Source organism: Arachis hypogaea, chromosome 11, assembly GCF_003086295.3.
Source record: "Arachis hypogaea cultivar Tifrunner chromosome 11, arahy.Tifrunner.gnm2.J5K5, whole genome shotgun sequence".
Lineage (NCBI taxonomy): Eukaryota > Viridiplantae > Streptophyta > Magnoliopsida > Fabales > Fabaceae > Arachis > Arachis hypogaea.
The window spans coordinates 92,892,571-92,911,798 of NC_092046.1; the positions used below are offsets into that span (position 1 = coordinate 92,892,571).

General features: G+C 40.0%; 1 non-coding gene across 1 annotated transcript; it reads right to left on the minus strand.

Annotated features, from left to right (window-relative positions):
* Nucleotides 1-873: 873 nt before the first annotated feature.
* On the minus strand, nucleotides 874-977 carry LOC112725234 (small nucleolar RNA R71). Its single transcript, XR_003164355.1, has one exon. It is a non-coding gene; the product is annotated as a small nucleolar RNA R71 (small nucleolar RNA).
* Nucleotides 978-19,228: the final 18,251 nt, after the last annotated feature.

A 19,228-nucleotide genomic window follows, 5' to 3' on the forward strand; every position in this document is an offset into this window, starting at 1 on the left:
GCGCCGTTGCCGGGGATTGATTGTGCATCAACAATGATTAGATTGGAGGATAACTAGATTGAGCATTTTATTTTTGTTTGATTTAAATTTCTGTTTGAGTTATTTACTTCCTGTTTTAGTTAATTTCTTCCCTTCCCCCTACTTTCTTTCTGTTATTTACATTTCATCTCACTAACCCACTAACTGTTTGATATATTGCATCACTCACACTAACAGTAATTCTGACAGATATACTTTCTGCACCTATTCTCTTTGCTTGTACTTGTTGGTTGTATGACAGGGAGAAGAAGCGGGGCTTCAACTTCCTTTAATTCTGAACCTGAGAGAACCTTCCTTAGACTAAGGAGGGAGGCAAGAGACAAACGTGTAGTTGGTGCTGAAGAAGAGGAGGAACACTTTGAGGAATACTTTGAACCAAACATGGAAGAAAACATGGAAAACCATCATGAAGAAGAGGCTCACAACCATGGCGGAAGAGGTCGAGCAAATCATACTGGGGAGGATAGAAGAGTTTTAGGCTCTTATATCAATCTAAACCCGGGAAACTGTGGAAGTAGCATTCAAAAGCCAACCATCCATGCCAACAATTTTGAACTGAAGCCACAGCTCATCACCCTTGTGCAGAACAACTGTTCGTTCGGAGGAAGTGTCCAAGAGGACCCAAATCAACATTTAACCACCTTTCTGAGAATATGTGACACAGTGAAGTCTAATGGTGTTCATCCTGACACCTATAGACTGCTTTTATTTCCATTCTCACTCAGGGATAAGGCAGCCAAGTGGCTGGACTCTTTCCCAAGGGAAAGCTTGACAACTTGGGAAAACGTGGTGAACAAATTCTTAGCAAGATTTTACCCTCCTCAACGAATCAATAGGCTGAGAGCTGAGGTCCAAACTTTCAGGCAACAAGATGGTGAGACATTATATGAAGCATGGGAGAGGTTTAAAGACCTAACAAGGAGGTGTCCACCTGACATGTTCAACGAATGGGTGCAGCTGCACATTTTCTATGAAGGGCTCTCTTATGAGTCAAAGAAGGCCGTAGACCATTCATCCGGAGGATCTTTGAACAAGAAGAAAACCATTGAGGAGGCTATAGATGTCATTGAAACAGTAGCAGAGAACGACTACTTCTATGCTTCCGAAAGAGGGAACACAAGAGGAGTAATGGAGCTAAACAATGTAGATGCTCTGTTGGCCCAAAACAAGCTCATTACCCAACAGCTGACTGACCTCACCAAGAAGATGGAGAGGAACCAAGTGGCAGCAATCTTCACTTCATCAACAACCCAAGAAGGAGTGAATGAAGAAGCAGAGGGTAGTCAGGAGCAGACCAACTACATTGGGAATTTACCTAGGCAGAACCATGATCCTTACTCCAAGAATTACAACCCTGGATGGAGGAATCACCCAAACTTTGGGTGGGGAAATAAACAAGACCAAAGCCTTGATCAAAGACGCCCAAATCCAAACAATTTCACATCTAGACCATATCAACATCCTAATAACAACACCTCTCCACATTCATATCAAGGCCAGAACAACCCTCCTCAACCTGACCTATCATCATTTGATGAAAGAATCTCAAGGATTGAAAATCTACTTGAAGGCATATGCAAGGATATCCAAGACAACCAGGTGTTCAAGGAGGAAGTGCGAGCCAGTTTCAAGAACCAGGGAGACACAGTCAAGAGGTTGGAATCTCAGGTAGGATATCTCTCTGAGCAAATTTCCAAACCCACAGATGGATTCCCAAGTGACACAGAGAAGAATCCGAGAGGTGAAACAAAGAAAGTAAGATGGGAAGATTGCAAGATGGTCACTATAAGTGATAAGGAGACTGAGGACAAGCCAAGCAAGCTGTCAGAACAACCTGAAGATACCTCAACAGAGAAGGAGGAAAAAGAATACCAAGAACCAGAAATATCAAAACAGGAGCTGCTGAGACTCTATGCACCTTTTCCCCAACTGCTCAATGGTGCTGTGGAGAAGAGAATATACTCAAGATTTCTTGACTTGTTTGCATCTTTGCATGTGAACATACCATTCATCAAGACTATCCAACAAATGCCTGCATATATCAAATATATGAAGAAGCTGCTTCCTAAGAAAAGCTCACTCAAGGGAGGCCAGACTATAGTGATGAACAAGGGGTGCAGTGCCCTCATTCAACCACAGTTGCCTACGAAAAGAAAAGATCCAGGAAGTTTTCATGTCCCCTGTGCCATAGGAGAAACAATGTTTGATAGAGCACTCTGCGATTTGGGAGCAAGCATCAACTTAATGCCCTTAGCCCTGGTGAAGAGACTGCAGATCAATGAGATATTGCCCACCGATGTGGTCATCAGGCTGGCTGACAAAACTCAAAAACAAGCAATAGGGGTGGTGGAAAATGTGTTGTTAAAGGTTGGGAAATACTACCTCCCAACAGACTTTGTCATCTTGGACATGGAAGAGAGTCACACTCACCCAATCATATTGGGAAGACCATTCCTAGCAGCCAGAGCACTCATAGATGTGGAGCGAGGGGAGCTAATATTGAGGATCCATGATGAACAACTCAGCTTCAATGTCTTCAAACTCTCCCAAGAAGCTGACCAAGAAAATAAAGAACCAAGCACAGATCGTAACGAAATGCTGACAGAAGAAGCAAACATTGAAGCACAACCAGCCCAACTGGGAAAGCCCTTGGTTGATGAACAAGGAAATAAGCAGCTGTCACAGCTCAAGGAAAAGCTGGAGGAACCTAAACCACCAGAAACATGTGAAGACAACAACAAAATTTCCTTAGAAGAAGAAGCTACAAAGAGCAAGGCAACATCAAAAGGGACAAAGAAGAAAGTACCAAGGGGGTAGAGGAACAAGAAGATCCCTACGGAAGACTTCTCTCCAGGAGATAAAGTGACCTCAGCTTACTTCCCAGATATCCCACCTGATCTCCCCACTGTACCATCTCAGTTACCTAAGGTCTTCACTATTAATAAAGTTCTCTCTTTGGAACATGTAGAGATCATTGATACAACCAATGGATATAAGTCCAAGGCAAGAGGGGAGGACTTGAAGCATTATCAACCTCCTTGATGAAGGAGAAATGTCAAGCTAGTGACGCTAAAGAAGCACTTCATGGGAGGCAACCCATGTTTTATTAGCTTTTACTATTGAATAAGTCAATATTCATGAATTCCAACCCAAACTTGGTGAAGTCCTTATATTGCAGTATATAGTGAAGAACAAGTTTGGTGTTCAAAGCGTACCAAAAAAGCATGAATGCAATAGAGAGCATGCTAGTCTTGGAGCTTTGAACAAGACTTTTGATCACAGTGCTCCAAACTAAGTTTGGTGTCACCCCATGGTGCCACCAAAATGCATATAAGGATACACAGTTAGTTAGTTAGTTGGAGTTCATGAATAAACAATCTCATCTTTTCATCTCTTTATTATTTTAGCCGTAAAAATTTAGAGTGATTTCTTTTTGTGATAATTCTTACTTTTCTTATTTTGTCTTTATAGGGAAAGGAAAGGAGCATTGAAAAAGATTGATTGGATAATTTAATGGAAAAGGTTCGGCCACTTCATGAAGAGGGCACTACACACGTGCCTCAAGGAGAATGCATTGGGAATGGTTGCCATGCAACATTGGAGGAAGAACAAACTTGGAAAGCGAACCAACTCCATTATAAAGTTGAGAATCCTCGTGCTTACTCCATATAAAACCCCATCCGTTCATCATACACTAATCCCATCAATCCACACCTTTCATCTCTTCATCACTTCCCTATATAAGTGAATCAAATCCACACCATCTCCACATTCGAAATTCATACCCCTTGCACTTCACTTTCCAGCAACCAATTCTTCAACTTCTCACTCTCTAAATCCCACACCTCTTCCCTTCACTACACCCTTTTTGCTTTAACTTCATTCATGGCATCATCAAGCTCCAAGAGGCAGAAGAGGAAGGAACCAACGGAGAACATTTCCTTCGACGAGAAGAGATTCAGGACTGCCTTCTATGAACGAGAATTTGAGTGGATAAAGCTCAAAAAGATACTTCCTGAGTTAACCTTCCAAATCAATAAAGACGAATGCCCACAGATTCGGGAGAAGATTGAAGAAAGAGGGTGACAATTGCTCACCAATCTAGAGGGGAAGATCAATGCAAACTTCATCAAAGAGTTCTACGCAAATGTGGTCAGAGAAGACAAAACCAGAGCCCCAACCTTCAAACACTATGTAAGGGGAAAGGAGGTAGACTTCAGTCCAAATGCTATAATAAGAACTCTTCACCTGAAATCACCACACTTTGATAAGCCTAGCTATCATGCAAGGATAAGTAAAAGCCAAGACAATGATGAGCTCACCGAGATAGTGACTGACATCTGTGTTATAGCAGCTGACTGGAAGAGATATGGAGATGGGAGACCCCGATTCATCAAGAGGGGAGACCTTAGCCCAGAAGCCAAGGGGTGGTTTGAACTCGTGAGGAGGTCTATTCTCCCAGCTGCAAATAATTCAGAGGTAAATATTAATCGAGCAACTATGGTACATTGCCTAGTACAAGGTGGAGAAATCAACGTGCATGAACTTATAGCAGAGGAAATTCAAGATTCAGCTGAGAAGCTTGAATCAGGTGCCAGGCTTTGGTACCCCAGCACCATTCTCCAATTGTGCACAAAGTCCAAGGTGGTCTTTGAGGATAGTAATCTAGACTGGGTTAACCCAGGGAGGCTAATGACAACCTAGCGTATGGCCTATACTACACCTACTCAGCAACAAAGAAGGCCACAAATAGGGAAACTAAAAGCAAGGGAAGGAACTCATCAAGAGGAGTCTTATCAGGAAGAATATCAACAGGGATAGCATCCTTACCCAGCTGATCTGAATATGAATCATCTTCTAAGAGCTATTGAAGATTTGGAGATGAGACATATGGAAGGACAAGAGCAAATATTGAACTGGATGAGCCAACAAGAAGAGTGGAAGAAACAACAAATGGAGCAGCAACAGGAACAATACTCCCAGCTCACTCAAACCATCCACCAAGTTACCGAGAGGCAAGAACGTTAAGATAAGCATTTGCAGGAACTCAATCAGCGACAACTAGCCCAGAAGAAAGCATTCAATGAGTTCACTGTACTTAATGAAGGACGACAACTACATCGGGAGGAGTTCAACGTCAACACTCAAGCCAAGTTGAACTACATGTCCAGTAATATGCATCAGCTACACTATGCCATCCCTACATATGATGAGGTCCAAAAAGATTTTGTAGAACAAGAAGAGAGGAAAGTGAAACAGCAAAAGGAGACACTCAAGAAGAAGATGGAAGATGGTGGTTTCTGGAAGAAGCTGCTTGGAAAAGGCAAGGAAAGTGGGAGCACAAGCAATCAAGAAGGAGAGCATGGACATCCACAAGAGTAAAAGGTGGTGGAGTTCCTTCTTTGTTCCATCTTTCTCTATGTTTTAAATAAGGAAGATCTTGTATGAAATATAACTTGCTTCCATGTTATGTTTAAACCTTTTTCAATTCTGTCTTTTGAGTTTTTGGTATTGAAGAAAGTCTCTGTGTGCTAGTCTTTATGTTACTACACCATCTCCTTACTTAATTGTATGTTTGTCCCCTTAAATCAGATGAAAAAGAGAATGAGTGTGTTTTTAAAAAGACCAGAGTGGAGTTCCTAATATGGAAGTGCATGCATGAGTTTTTGGTGTGATCATAAGTTAGCTAAGTTGGTTCAACCATAAGGTGGGAAGACAACTATCTGTCATGAATACTATACTTGAGACACACCCCATGAGACAAGATAAATACGAAGATCCTAATAAGAAAAAGGGAAAGAACAATCAAAGTTGAGGAATAAAAAAAAAAGACTAAGCAATAAGGCTGGGCACCAATGGTTTTAAATCTTGAGGTATGTGTCTGTGGTGTTCATGTGTGAGGGATCTACTTGGAAGAATAAGCTCTTAGGGGTGCCTTATCACTTGGTAACTTGGGTTAACTAACTCGGAATTATCAGCTGAAAGTCCACTATCAAGAGTAACCCTCACCACAGAATATTTAGTAACCCAAAGAGGTGCTGGACACCAAAGCCTCAAGAAAAGAAAATGAATAAACTATATGCCTGTGGTGTGTATGTATGGGGGAGAGACTTGAGTGAGTAAGTCCTTAGGGGTGTCTCAACACCTAGCACCTTGAACCAACTGGTTCAGGAGTGTTGGCTGAAAGCTTATCTTAAAGAGTTGCCCCCTTACAGAACACTTAGCCTAAGAACACAAATAAGCCCTGAAATAACAACAAAAGGATCAATAAATAAAAGTTTCATGGGATGCAATCATAGTGAGTATTCTAGGATATGATAAAGGTCTGAAAGCCAGGAATGAACCTAAGTTGCTATGCATGAAACCACCATAAAACCAGGGACATGACTTCCACAAGAATAACTCATTTCTCTTGGTATCCCATTCATCATTCTCTTGTTCCAGTACTTGCTTAGGGACAAGCAAGCTTTAAGTTTGGTGTTGTGATGCCAGGGTATTTTGGCCAAGTTCACTGACCTTTTCTTTATTGTTTTTAGGATAGTTTCATGCATTTTCTTAGGAAATAAGCTAGTTTTGGGTAGATATTCACTTACACCTTGATTCAAGCATACATTGTGCATTTTACATGATTTTATGAGAATTTTGCATGAGTTTAGTGACAAATTGTATTCTGCATTACTCATGACTTGGACTAGAACTTTGATGCACTCTATTGCCTGATTTTAGGACCAAAGGAAGCAAGGAATGGGAGGTAACTTGCAAAGTTAATGAGAAAATTGACTACCAATGACGCTCTCGAAGCCATCATTACCACGTTAAAAGTCAGGTTAACTAAGTTAATGTGAACTCTAATGTGAAGAAGGGAAATTGAGCCAACGTTAGTGACACTTAACATTATCACTAACGTTGGCCAATGCTCACAAGTGGCCACGTTAGAGTCCACGTTAACTTAGTTAACATGGCCTCTAGTTAAAAGGGGGAAAGGAAGCAAACGTTAGTGACATTCAACATTGTCACTAACGTTGGCCTAAGTGCACAATGCCACGTTAACTCCCACGTTAACTTGGTTAACGTGGAAGCTAACGTGAAGAGGCAAGAGTGGTCGACAACGTTGTGACACCCAACATTGTCACTAACGTTGGAAGCAACCACACAACCCCAAGGAGCCACGTTAACTTCCACGTTAACTTAGTCAACGTGGAGGCTAACGTGAGAGAAGAAGGTGATGGCCAATGTTAGTGACACTCAACATTGTCACTAACGTTGGAAGGAGCCACACAAGCCACTATGAGCCACGTTAACTCCCATGTTAACTTAGTTAACGTGGAAGCTAACGTGGATGAGGAATGATGAGCCAACGTTAGTGACACTCAACATTGTCACTAACGTTGGGGATGGCTAAGCATGGCCACGTTATAAGCCACGTTAACCTAGTTAACATGGATTCTAACGTGAGACATGGGGGCACATTGGAACGTTAGTGACAATGTTGAATGTCACTAATGTTCTCGAAGGATGGCAAGCCCACGTTAAAGAGCCACGTTAACTAAGTTAACGTGGGTTCTAACGTAGGAGCAATGGGGGCTTTTCAACGTTATTAGGAAAGTTAAGTCCCAATAACGTGTGCGAAGGACCTAGAGGCAACGTTGGTGGCAACGTTTGTGCCACTAACGTTGAGGATAACGTGGCTTTTACTTAGGAACGTTAGTGAGAAAGTTGATTGTCACTAACGTTCTCGAACTCATATTTTCACTAAACGTTAACAACCCTAATGTCCTGAGCTAAAATCTCTGCCCACTTCACACTTTCTCTCTGCAAGTAAAGCCAAGCCCAAATGAAGAAGAGAACTGCTTCAAACTCAAGATCCAAAGGCCCAAGACTTGAAGAGCCAACTAGAAGATGAGAAGAGTAGTATATATAGGAGTAGCTTTGAATTATTTTAAGGAGTTGCTGGGAGTTGGAAAAATAGCATAGAACTACTTCCTGTATTTTACTTTCTCTGCTCTTCTAGTTTTCATCTTGTATTCTCCATCTTTGTTTTCATTTTCCAGAGCTATGAACAACTAAACCCCTTTCATTGGGGTAGGGAGCTCTGTTGTAATTTGATGGATCAATACTAATTTTCATTATTCTTCTTCTATCTTTTCTCTTGATTTTACTTGAAAGCTTTTGATCTTCATCCAATTGGGTAGTTATCTTGGAAAAGAAACTATTCATACTTGGATCTCTTCTGAACCTTGGAAGAGGAATGAAGAGATCAAGCTAGAAATGCTTTCTCATGCTGGACCAAATTGGGTTTGGATGGATATGTGACTATAATCCTCTCAATGCTTGATTTGGAAAATGCATGTGGTATAATCAGTGACCATACTTCATCTCTTCTCATGAGCAATTGACCAAGGAATTGGCTACTGATCAAGATTTGAGAGTTTGAATTACAAAAAATTGTAATTCAATCACTTAAGATTGTCAAGGAGATCAATGAGTGCATTGATTGAGGAAGAGATGTAAATGAGATTGATCCGGAGAATGCAACATCTCCTAAGCCCAATGAACTCCCCATTTCTGATCTTACCCATTCTCTTTAATTTCTGTCATTTACATTTATGAGCAATTCCCCCATTCCCATTTAAGATTCAGCAATTTACTTTCTGTCATTTACTTTCCCGCATTTAACTTTCTGCAATTCTCAACTCAATTTCTGATTTGCTCAACTAGAACATTTCTCTAATTAAAGTTGCTTGATCAATCAATCCTTGTGGGATTCGACCTCACTCTATTGTGAGTTTTTACTTGACGACAAATTCGGTACACTTGCCGAAGGAAATTTGTTATGAGACAAGTTTTCCGTGCATCAGAAGTTCAGGGGGAACAAAGCATCTTCATACGCTTATCTGAAATTCTCACTAATGAATTACATAAGTATCTCTATCGTATTTTATATTTTATTCATATTTTAATTAACAATTCTCCATAACCATTTGAATCCGCCTGACTGAGATTTACAAGATGACCATAGCTTGCTTCAAGCCGACAATCTCCGTGGGATCGACCCTTACTCACGTAAGGTTTATTACTTGGACGACCCAGTGCACTTGCTGGTTAGTTGTGCGGAGTTGTGATAAAGAGTTGAGATTACAATTGTGCGTACCAAGTTGTTGGCACCATTGATAATCACAATTTCGTGCACCAAGTTTATGGCGCCGTTGCCGGGATTGTTCAAGTTTGGACAACTGACGGTTCATCTTGTTGCTTAGATTAGGTAATTTGATTTTATGTTTAAGCTTTTTACCTTTTATTTTCAAAAAAAAAAAAATTCTCTATGCTCTTTTTCAGTGTTTTTAAGGATGAATTCTAGAGTTTCATGATGATTTGTTGAAGTCTGGCTGGCTGTAAAGTCATGTCTAATCTTTTGGACCGAGGTTTCAACTTATCATCACAAGAGCTTGTTGATTTCTATCAATTTTGCTTTTGAATGTAATGAACTGCTAAAGCTTGGCTGGCCATTGGCCATGTCTAGTGTTTCGGACCGAAGCTTTCATTGAAAGCTTCGCTGGCTAGTAAGCCATGTCTAATTCCTGGACCGGAGTTTTAGTCTAACATTGCATGATTCCTGGAATTCTCATTAAGAATTTTGAATTCCTTATTTTCTCTTTCTCCAATTAATTTTCAAAAAAAAATTACAAAAAAATAAATAAAATTATAAAAATAAAAAAATAATTTGTGTTTCTTATTTGAGTCTAGTGTCTATTTTTAAGTTTGGTGTCCTGCATATTTTTAATTTTCTTGCAATTTTTGAATATACGAATTTTGTTCTTCATTAATCTTCAAGTTGTTCTTGATGATTTCCTTGTTCTGATCTTTAAACTCTCTTGTTTTGTGTGTTTTGTTATTTTTCATAAACATTCTCAATTTGTTAGTGTCTCTAATATGAAAATTTCTAAGTTTGTTATAAACATGAATTGTTTGTTTGATCTTAGTTTTCCATGATTAGTTGCATTTTGGTTGTTTCTCATCATTAAAAATTCAAAAAATTTTCAAAATTATGTGTTTTCAAGTCAATAATACAGAGAATTGAAAATACAGAACATTCAGCAGAGGAATTACACAGAAAAAGCTGGGCATTCAAAACGCCCAGTGAGGAAGGAAAACTGGCATTTAAACACCAGCCAGGGTACTTGGCTCGGCGTTAAACGCCTAAAAGGGTAGAATTTTGGGCGTTAAACGCCATAATGGATACCATTCTGGCGTTTAACACCAGGATGGCACAAGAGGGAAGATTTTGTTTTTAATTCAAATCTTTTTCAAATTATATCTTTTCAATCATATCTTTTCAAAATCAATTCCTTTCCATTTCTTTTAGCATTTTCGAAAATCCTTGCTAACAATTAGTGATTTGATTCAAAAATTTCTTCCTTGTTAAGAAAGGTTCAATATTTGAATTTTAGAATCATATATTTTAAATTTCTTGTTAGCCAAGACATTAATTTTAAAAATCAAATCTTTTTAATTGTTTGTCAATCATATCTTTTTAAAACCATATTTTCTCAATCATATCTTCTCAATCACATCTTTTTCAAAATTGATTTTCAATCATATCTTTTTGATTTCTAATTTCAAAATCTTTTTTTTAAAATCACTTAACTACTTTCTCAATTTTAATTTTCGAAAATCATTAATCAATTTTTTTTAATTTCTTTTAATTATTTCAAAATCCTTTTAAATTTAATTCTTCCCCTCTTCTCACATCCTTCTATTTAAGGACTAACACTTCTCCACTATCAGCAATTCGGACTCTCTCTCTATAAGTTCAAATTCTCTCTTCTCTACCTCCTCCTTCCATTCTTCTCTTCCGCTGACACTTTAAGGAATCTCTATACTGTGACATAGAGGACTCCATACTTTCTTCTCCTCTCTTTCATATGAGCAGGAGCAAGGACAAAGGCATTCTTGTTGAAACTGATCCTGAACCTGAAAGGACCTTGAAGAGAAAGCTAAGAGAAGCTAAAGCACAACTCTCTGTAGAGGACCTAACATAAATTTTCAAACAAGAAGAAGACATGGCAGCCGAAAATAACAACAATGACAATAATGCAAGGAAGGTGCTTGGTGACTTTACTGCACCTACTCCCGACTTCTATGGGAGAAGCATCTCCATTGCTGCCATTGGAGCAAACAACTTTGAGCTTAAGCCTCAATTAGTTTCTCTAATGCAACAGAATTGCAAGTTTCATGGACTTCCATTGGAAGATTGACGATCAATTTTTCTATCGGTAAAGAATTATAAAAAAATGATTGCATTGTAAGCATAGCTTCTAAACCAACAGAAAATCCTTTCGTACAAACGTTTTAGTTGTCACAAGTAACAAACTCCTTTAAAATTGATAACCGAAGTATTTAAAACTCGGGTAGCAAGCAAAATGAAAGATAAGAGGGATGAGAAGTTAAGTAAAATGAAGAAGAAGAAAGTAAGAAAGGAGAAGAAAAATTAGGATTGGGGAAGAAAAGATAAGATATTTGGAACCGATCTGGATAGGTTGTGCGACGCTAGCGACGCGGACGCGCGGGGTACGCTTTCGCGCAAATTGTGCTTATAGGAATTGACGCGGACGCGTCAGTCACACGGACGCGTCAGTCACACGGACGCGTGACTCGTTCTGTGCTAATGTCGCGAGAGCAGCCTCGCGTACGTACAACTCTCTGTTTAAATGCATTTTTGCCAAAAATATGGGTGACGCGTTCGTGTGGGTGACGCGATCGCGTGAGTGGCCATTTTTGAAAAACGACGCGAACGCGTCAGGCACGCATTCACGTGGGAGGGCTTGGGCTTCTAGCACGAGTCCAGCCCCATTCCATCACAACTTTCGTCCATGCACCCCTTTTTACGCCGATTTTCAGGTCACGCATTCGCGTGGTTGACGCGGACGCGTGGGACGCATTTTTCCCACAAGACGCGGACGCGCCAGCAACGCAGTCGCGTGGGGCAATTTGTGCTAAAGGCACGCCTCCAGCCACGCTTTCGCGCAACACTCTTTTCAATCTTGTTTTCTTCCCAACGCACATATGACGCGGACGCGTCGGTGATGCTGTCGCGTCGGCGACGCTGTCGCGTCGGCGACGCTGTCGCGTCGGCGACGCTGTCGCGTCGCGTGCGATTTTTTTTTTTTTTTTATAATAATGCAGTATGCAGAATGCAGTGCTAATATGAATGTTATGCAAAAATCCAGGTTCAATACAATAAAATAAAACTCGAAAACAAATAAAACTAAATAAAAATGAAAAAGGAACGATCATACCATGGTGGGTTGTCTCCCACCTAGCACTTTTAGTTATTGTCCTTAAGTTGGACACTTGGGGGGTCCTTTGTTATGGTGGCTTGTGCTTGAACTCATCCAAGAATCTCCACCAATGTTTGTGATTCCAATGGCCTCCGGGGTCCCAAACTAGGCGCAGAAAGCCTTCAAGCGAGTTAAAGCAAGTGACAAGACCCCAAGAGTGTTGATTGCCAGAATGAATTCCGGGGTCCCAAATCTTGCTTTTGCACCCGTTTTCTTATTGATCATTATGATTCCATCCGGGTAGCAAGCAATCTGAATTCTCACTAATGCGGCCAAACAACTTCCTAGACCCATTCAGTTGAGCTTTACACTAACCTTTGCATTTAAACTTTGAGCACACAACCATGTTGAACCTTGCTTGACAACTCCAACCACTAACCATCTTCTTCTTACTCTTAATGCCGCAAAGAGCTCTAAGTTGACCATCTGTCTCAAGTAGCCCATATTCAAGTGGAATTAGAAAGCTAGGGGATATGAATTTTACCCACTTGAATGTTGTGAAGGATGATGGCAACTTAGGGGGAGGTATTTCTAACGAATTTGCAGGCTCCACTCCCTTGTGCTCCACTCTGACAACTTCCACCTCTTTGCAAGTTTCTTCAATATTAACCTCTTCTTCTTGGTAGCTTTCTTCCAATTTGATCTCTTTTTTATTTCTCACCAAGGGCATGGGCGGCTGTGCTTCTTCTTCTTTAATCTCCATTTCTTGACCAACCTCTTCCAAGTCTTCAACTATGATATGCCTTGGAGGTTGTACACCCTCCTCAACATCAAATGCAACCATCTTGGAAGGAGGTTCTATGTCTTGACTTTCCTATGGAGGTTCAGCATCTCCCAAGTCTTCAACCACTTCTTCTTCTTCAATAATTCCGGCTTCCTCCACTTGTTCCAGTACAATTCATGCTCCTTACTATTCACCGGAGTTACTAATGTCTCCTTCATACTACGTTCTTTATTAGATTGTCCACATGAAGCCATGGGGGTTGCTTGAGTGTCCGAACATTGGGAAGCTAATTGATTTATCGCTTGCTCCAATTGATGAAGGGTTGCATGAAATTGATCCACTGTTTTCTTGAGACGATCCGTTGATTCTTGTGCCGCTTGGGTATCATAAGTAGGACCATAAGGCTCTTGGATTGATGGATATGGATATGGTGCATATGGAAGTGGTGGCTCTTGGGAATAATTGGGTTGGAATTGGGGTGGTTCTATATATGGTTCATATGGTTCATAAGGTGGTTGGTATGGTGGATGAGGGTTAGGGTCATATGATGTTGTTTGGTGAAAAGGGGCTTGTGAGTATGGTGGTTCAGAGTTGTGTTGAGGAGGTGGGTCATAGGTATATGATGGGGTCCACCATATCTATTGCTTTGGCATGCATTATAGGATGGTCTTTGTCTGTGGTATTGTGGAAGGTGTTGCTACCGGAAGGGTTGATCAGATCCTCGTGGCTCCTTCCATCTCTGATTGTTTTGACCTTGATGCATGTTCCTGATATAATTTCCATTCCTGGCAATAGCATTGGAACCAAACTCAAAACGACGGGGTGAGAACTCATAATAGCAAATAAAAATTAAAAACGAAAATAAAAACAAATTTAAAATAAAAGGTTATTTAAATTTTGAATTTGAAAATTAAATTTTGAAATTTAAAATTTGAAATTTTTGAAATTTGAATTTTGAAATTTGAATTTTAAATTTTTGAAATTTGAATTTTGAAATTTGAAATTTGAAAAATTTTTAAAATTGAATTTTGAAAATTTTTAAATTTGATTTTTAAAATAAGATAAGATAAGATAAAAATTTTAAAATAAAAATCTGAAATTTTTTTTTTTGATTTTCAAAAAAAATCAATTAAAATAAAGAGCAATAACTCTTAATTTACGAAAAAGCAAAAATAAAAATAAAAATAAAAACAAATCAAAAAGCAAATATTTACAATAACCAATAATAAGGCACACGTTTGCAATTCCCCGGCAACGGCGCCATTTTGACGATCGATTTTTCTATCGGTAAAGAATTATAAAAATATGATTGCGTTGTAAGTATAGCTTCTAAACCAACAGAAAATCCTTTTGTACAAACGTTTTGGTTGTCACAAGTAACAAACCCCTTTAAAATTAATAACCGAAGTATTTAAACCTCGGGTCATCTTCTCAAGGAATTGTAGGGAGATGTTCTTATTATTGGTTATGAGTCTTGTAAATTGGGGGTTTTTAAGATAAGGAACAGGTAATTTAAATGACAAGAAAAATAAATTAATAATAATAAAATCTCTTGGCAAGGTATGAAAATTAGAAGTCCTATCCTAGTTATCCTTATCAATTGTGATGAGAATTGGATTTTTTTCCCACTTTGTTAACCTCTAACTATGAAGGTAAGTTAAGTGGATGAATTAATTTTGATTCCTCAGGTCCTAGTCTTTCCTTGGGAAAGGCTAGAGTTATTGGAACTCGAATTAATTCTTGAAAAATTCCAATTTTCAGTCAACAATGAGTTTGATAACTCAAGTGTCTCCAACGACTCAACCAAAGCCAAAAGGAAAAAATCCAAATTATTTATATCATAAATAATAGAGAGCGATCATAAATCTGAAATACCTCAAATTGCATTAAATAAAAAAATCAATCTAAACATAAAGAGTTCATAAACTAAATTGATAAAACAAATAAAAGGAACATTGAACCTGAGAACAAGTTGAAATCCTAAATCCTTTAAAGGAATCCTAATCCTAAATCCTAAGAGAGAGGAGAGAACCTCTCTCTTTAAAAACTACATCTAAATCCTAAAATTGTGTGTGTGAAAGCATGATTATAAATGGATGCATTCCCCCACTTTATAGCCTCTAATCTGTGTGTTTTGGGCTGAAAACTGGGTCAAAAACAGCCCAGAAATCGCCTCCAGCAATTTCTGGTACGTTCAGGTCGCGGGAAAGTGACGCAGAAGCGTCGTCCACGCGTTAGCGTGGATTGGGGTTTTTCTAGGTCACACGTTCGCGTCACTTGGATTCGGGGCAGCTATAGCAAATTATATATCGTTGCGAAGCCCCAGACGTTAGCTTTCCAATGCAATTAAAACTGCATCATTTGGAACTCTGTAGCTCAAGTTATGGTCGTTTGAGTGCCAGAAGGTCAGGCTGGACAGCTTTAGCAGTTCCTTCAATTTCCTGTATTCCTTCCACTTTTGCATGCTTCCTTTTCATCCTCCAAGCCATTCCTATTCTGTAATCTCTAAAAACACTTAACACACAAATCAAGGCATCTGATGGTAATAAGAGAGGATTAATATTAGCAAATATAAGGTCAAAGAAGCATGTTTTCAATCATAGCACAAAATCAGGAAGGAGAATGTAAACTCATGCAAATAGTATGAATAAGTGGGTAAAAAGTTGATAAAATCCACTCAATTTAGCACAAGATAAACCATAAAATAGTGGTTTATCAAAGATCCTCATCAGTTCTTAGCTGAATTCTTGCAAATCTGTGACACTGTCAAGACCAATGGGGTTAACCCTGAGGTCTACAGACTTATGCTCTTCCCTTTTGCTGTAAGAGACAGAGCTAGGATATTATTGGATTCACAACCTAAGGAAAGCCTGAACTCTAGAGAAAAGTTGGTCAGTGTTTTTCTAGCCAAATTCTTTCCACCTCAAAAATTGAGTGAGCTTAGAGTGGAAGTCCAGACCTTCAGACAAAAGGAAGGTGAATCCCTCTATGAAGCTTGGGAAAGATACAAGCAATTGATCAGAAGGTGTCCTTTTGACTTGCTTTCTAAATGGAGCATCATAGGTATCTTCTATGATGGTCTGTCCGAACTGTCCAAGAAGTCATTGGACAGCTCTGCTGGAGGATCTCTTCATCTGAAGAAGACGCTTGCAAAAGCTCAGGAACTCATTGAGATGGTGGCAAATAACCAATTCATGTACACTTCTGAAAGGAACCCTGTGAATAAAGGGACAAATCAGAAGAAAAGAGTTCTTGATATTGATACTCTGAATGCCATATTGTCTTAGAACAAAATATTAACTCAGCAAGTCAAAATGATCTCTCAGAGTCTGTCTGACATGCAAGCAGCAACAGGCAGTACCAAAGAAGCTTCATCCGAAGAAGAAGCTTATGATCCTGAGAACCCAGCAATGGAAGAGGTGAATTACATCGGAGAACCCTATGGAAACACGTATAATCCATCATGGAGAAATCATCCAAATCTCTCATGGAAGGACCAACAGAGGCCTCAACAAGGCTTCAACAACAGTAATGGTGGAAGAAATAGGTTTAGCAATAGCAAACCTTTTCCATCATCTTCTCAACAACAGACAGAGAATTCTAAGCAGAGCCACTCTGACTTAGCAACCATAGTCTCTGATCTAATTAAAACCACTCAAAGTTTTATGACTGAAACAAGGTCCTCCATTAGAAATTTAAAAGCACAAGTGGGTCAGCTGAGTAAGAAAGTTACTGAACTCCCTTCTAGTACTCTTCTAAGCAACACAGAAGAGAACCCAAAAAGAGAATGCAAGGCCATAAACACGTACCACATGACTGAATGTATAGAGGAGGGAAAGGTAGTGATTTCCACTGAGGAAGACCTCAATGGACGTCCACTGGCCTCCAAGGAGTTCCTTAATGAGGAACCATGGGAATCTGAGGCTCATACAGAGACCATAGAGATTCCATTGAATTTACTTCTGCCGTTCATGAGCTCTGATGAGTATTCCTCCTCTGAAGAGGATGAAGATGTTACTGAAGAGCAAGTTGCCAAGTACCTTGGAGCAATCATGAAGATTAATGCCAAGTTATTTGGTGATGAGACTTGGGAGGATGAACCCCCCTTGATCACCAAAGAATTGGATGACTTGACTAAGCAGAGATTACCTCAGAAGAGACAGGATCCTGGAAAGTTCTCCATACCTTGTACCATAGGCACCATGACCTTTGAGAAGGCTCTGTTTGACCTAGGGTCAAGTATAAACTTCATGCCACTCTTTGTGATGGAGAAGCTAGGAATCCTTGAGGTACAAGCTGCAAGAATCTCACTAGAGATGGCAGACAATTCAAGGAAACAGGCTTATGGACTTGTAGAGGATGTCTTGCTAAAGGTTGAAGGCCACTACATCTCTGCTGATTTCATAATTCTAGACACTGGGAAGTGTATCGATGGATCCATCATCCTTGGCAGACCCTTCCTAGCCACAGCAAAAGCTGTGATTGATGTTGACAGAGGAGAATTGGTCCTTCAAGTGAATGAGGACTCCCTTATGTTTAAAGCTCAAGGATCTCCCTCTGTAACCATGGAGAGGAAGCATGAAAAGCTTCTCTCAATGTAGAGTCAAATAGAGCCCCCATATTCAAACTCTAAGTTTGGTGTTGGGAGGCCATCACCATGCTCTGAGTATCTGCGAGGCTCCATGAGAGCCCACTGTCAAGCTATTGACATTAAAGAAGCGCTTGTTGGGAGGCAACCCAATTTTATTTAATCATATCTATTTATTTTCCATTATTATTTTATGTTTTCTGTAGGTTGATGATCATGTAAAGTCACAAAAACAACTGAAAAAGCAAAAACAGAATGAAAAACAGTATTAGAAATAGCACACCCTGGAGGAGAAGCTTACTGGTGTTTAAACGCCAGTAAGGGTAGCAGAATGGGTGTTAAACGCCCAGTCTGGAACCATTCTGGGCGTTTAACGCCAGAAAGGGGCACAGAACTGGCGTTTAACGCCAGAAATGGGCACAGAGCTGGCGTTTAACGCCAGAAAAGGGAGAAAAGTTGGCGTTAAACACCAGAAATGGGCAGCAACCTGGCGTTTAATGCCAGGATTGGCACAGGAAGGGGCGTTTACACGCCAACATGGTGCAGGGATGAGAAATCCTTGACACCTCAGGATCTGTGGACCCCACAAGATCCTCACCTACCTCATCTCTCTTTCTCTCTTCTTCACACCTTCCCATAATACTATTCCCCAAATACCCTTCACCAATCACCTTAATACCTCTTCTCCAAAAAGCCCTCACCTATCAAATCCTACCCTTTTCTCCATAATCTCTTCACCAATCCACATCCATCCACCATAGATCTCCACCTACCTCACCATTCAAATTCAAACCACTTTCCCTCCCAAACCCACCCATACATGGCCGAACCTACCCCTCTCTCCACTCCTATATAAATCCATCTTCACTCATTCATTTTCACACATCATACACACTACTTCTCCCACTTGGCCGAACCACAAAACCCCCTCCATCTCCTCCATTTTCTTCTTCTACTCTTTTCTTTCTTCTTTTGCTCGAGGATGAACAAACCTTCTAACTTTGGTGTGGTAAAAGTGTTGCTTTTTGTTTTTTCCTAACTATTTATGGCTCCAAAGGCCGGAGAAACCCCTAGAAAAAGAAAAGGGAAGGAAAAAGCTTCCACCTCCGAGTCATGAGAGATGGAGAGATTCATCTCAAAGGTCCATCAAGACCACTTCTATGAAGTTGTGGCCAAGAAGAAGGTGATCCCCGAGGTCCCTTTCAAACTCAAAACGGGTGAATATCTGGAGATCCGACATGAGATTCGAAGAAGAGGTTGGGAAGTTCTCACCAACCCCATTCAACAAGTCAGAATCTTAATGGTTCAAGAGTTTTATGCCAATGCATGGATTACCAAGAACCATGATTAAAGTGTGAACCCGGACCCAAAGAATTGGCTTACAATGGTCGGGGGGAAATGCTTAGATTTTAGTCCGGAAAATGTAAGGTTGGCATTCAACTTGCCCATGATGCAAGGAGATGCACGCCCCTACACTAGAAGGGTCAACTTTGATCAAAGGTTGGACCAAGTCTTCATAGACATTTGTTAAGAGGGCGC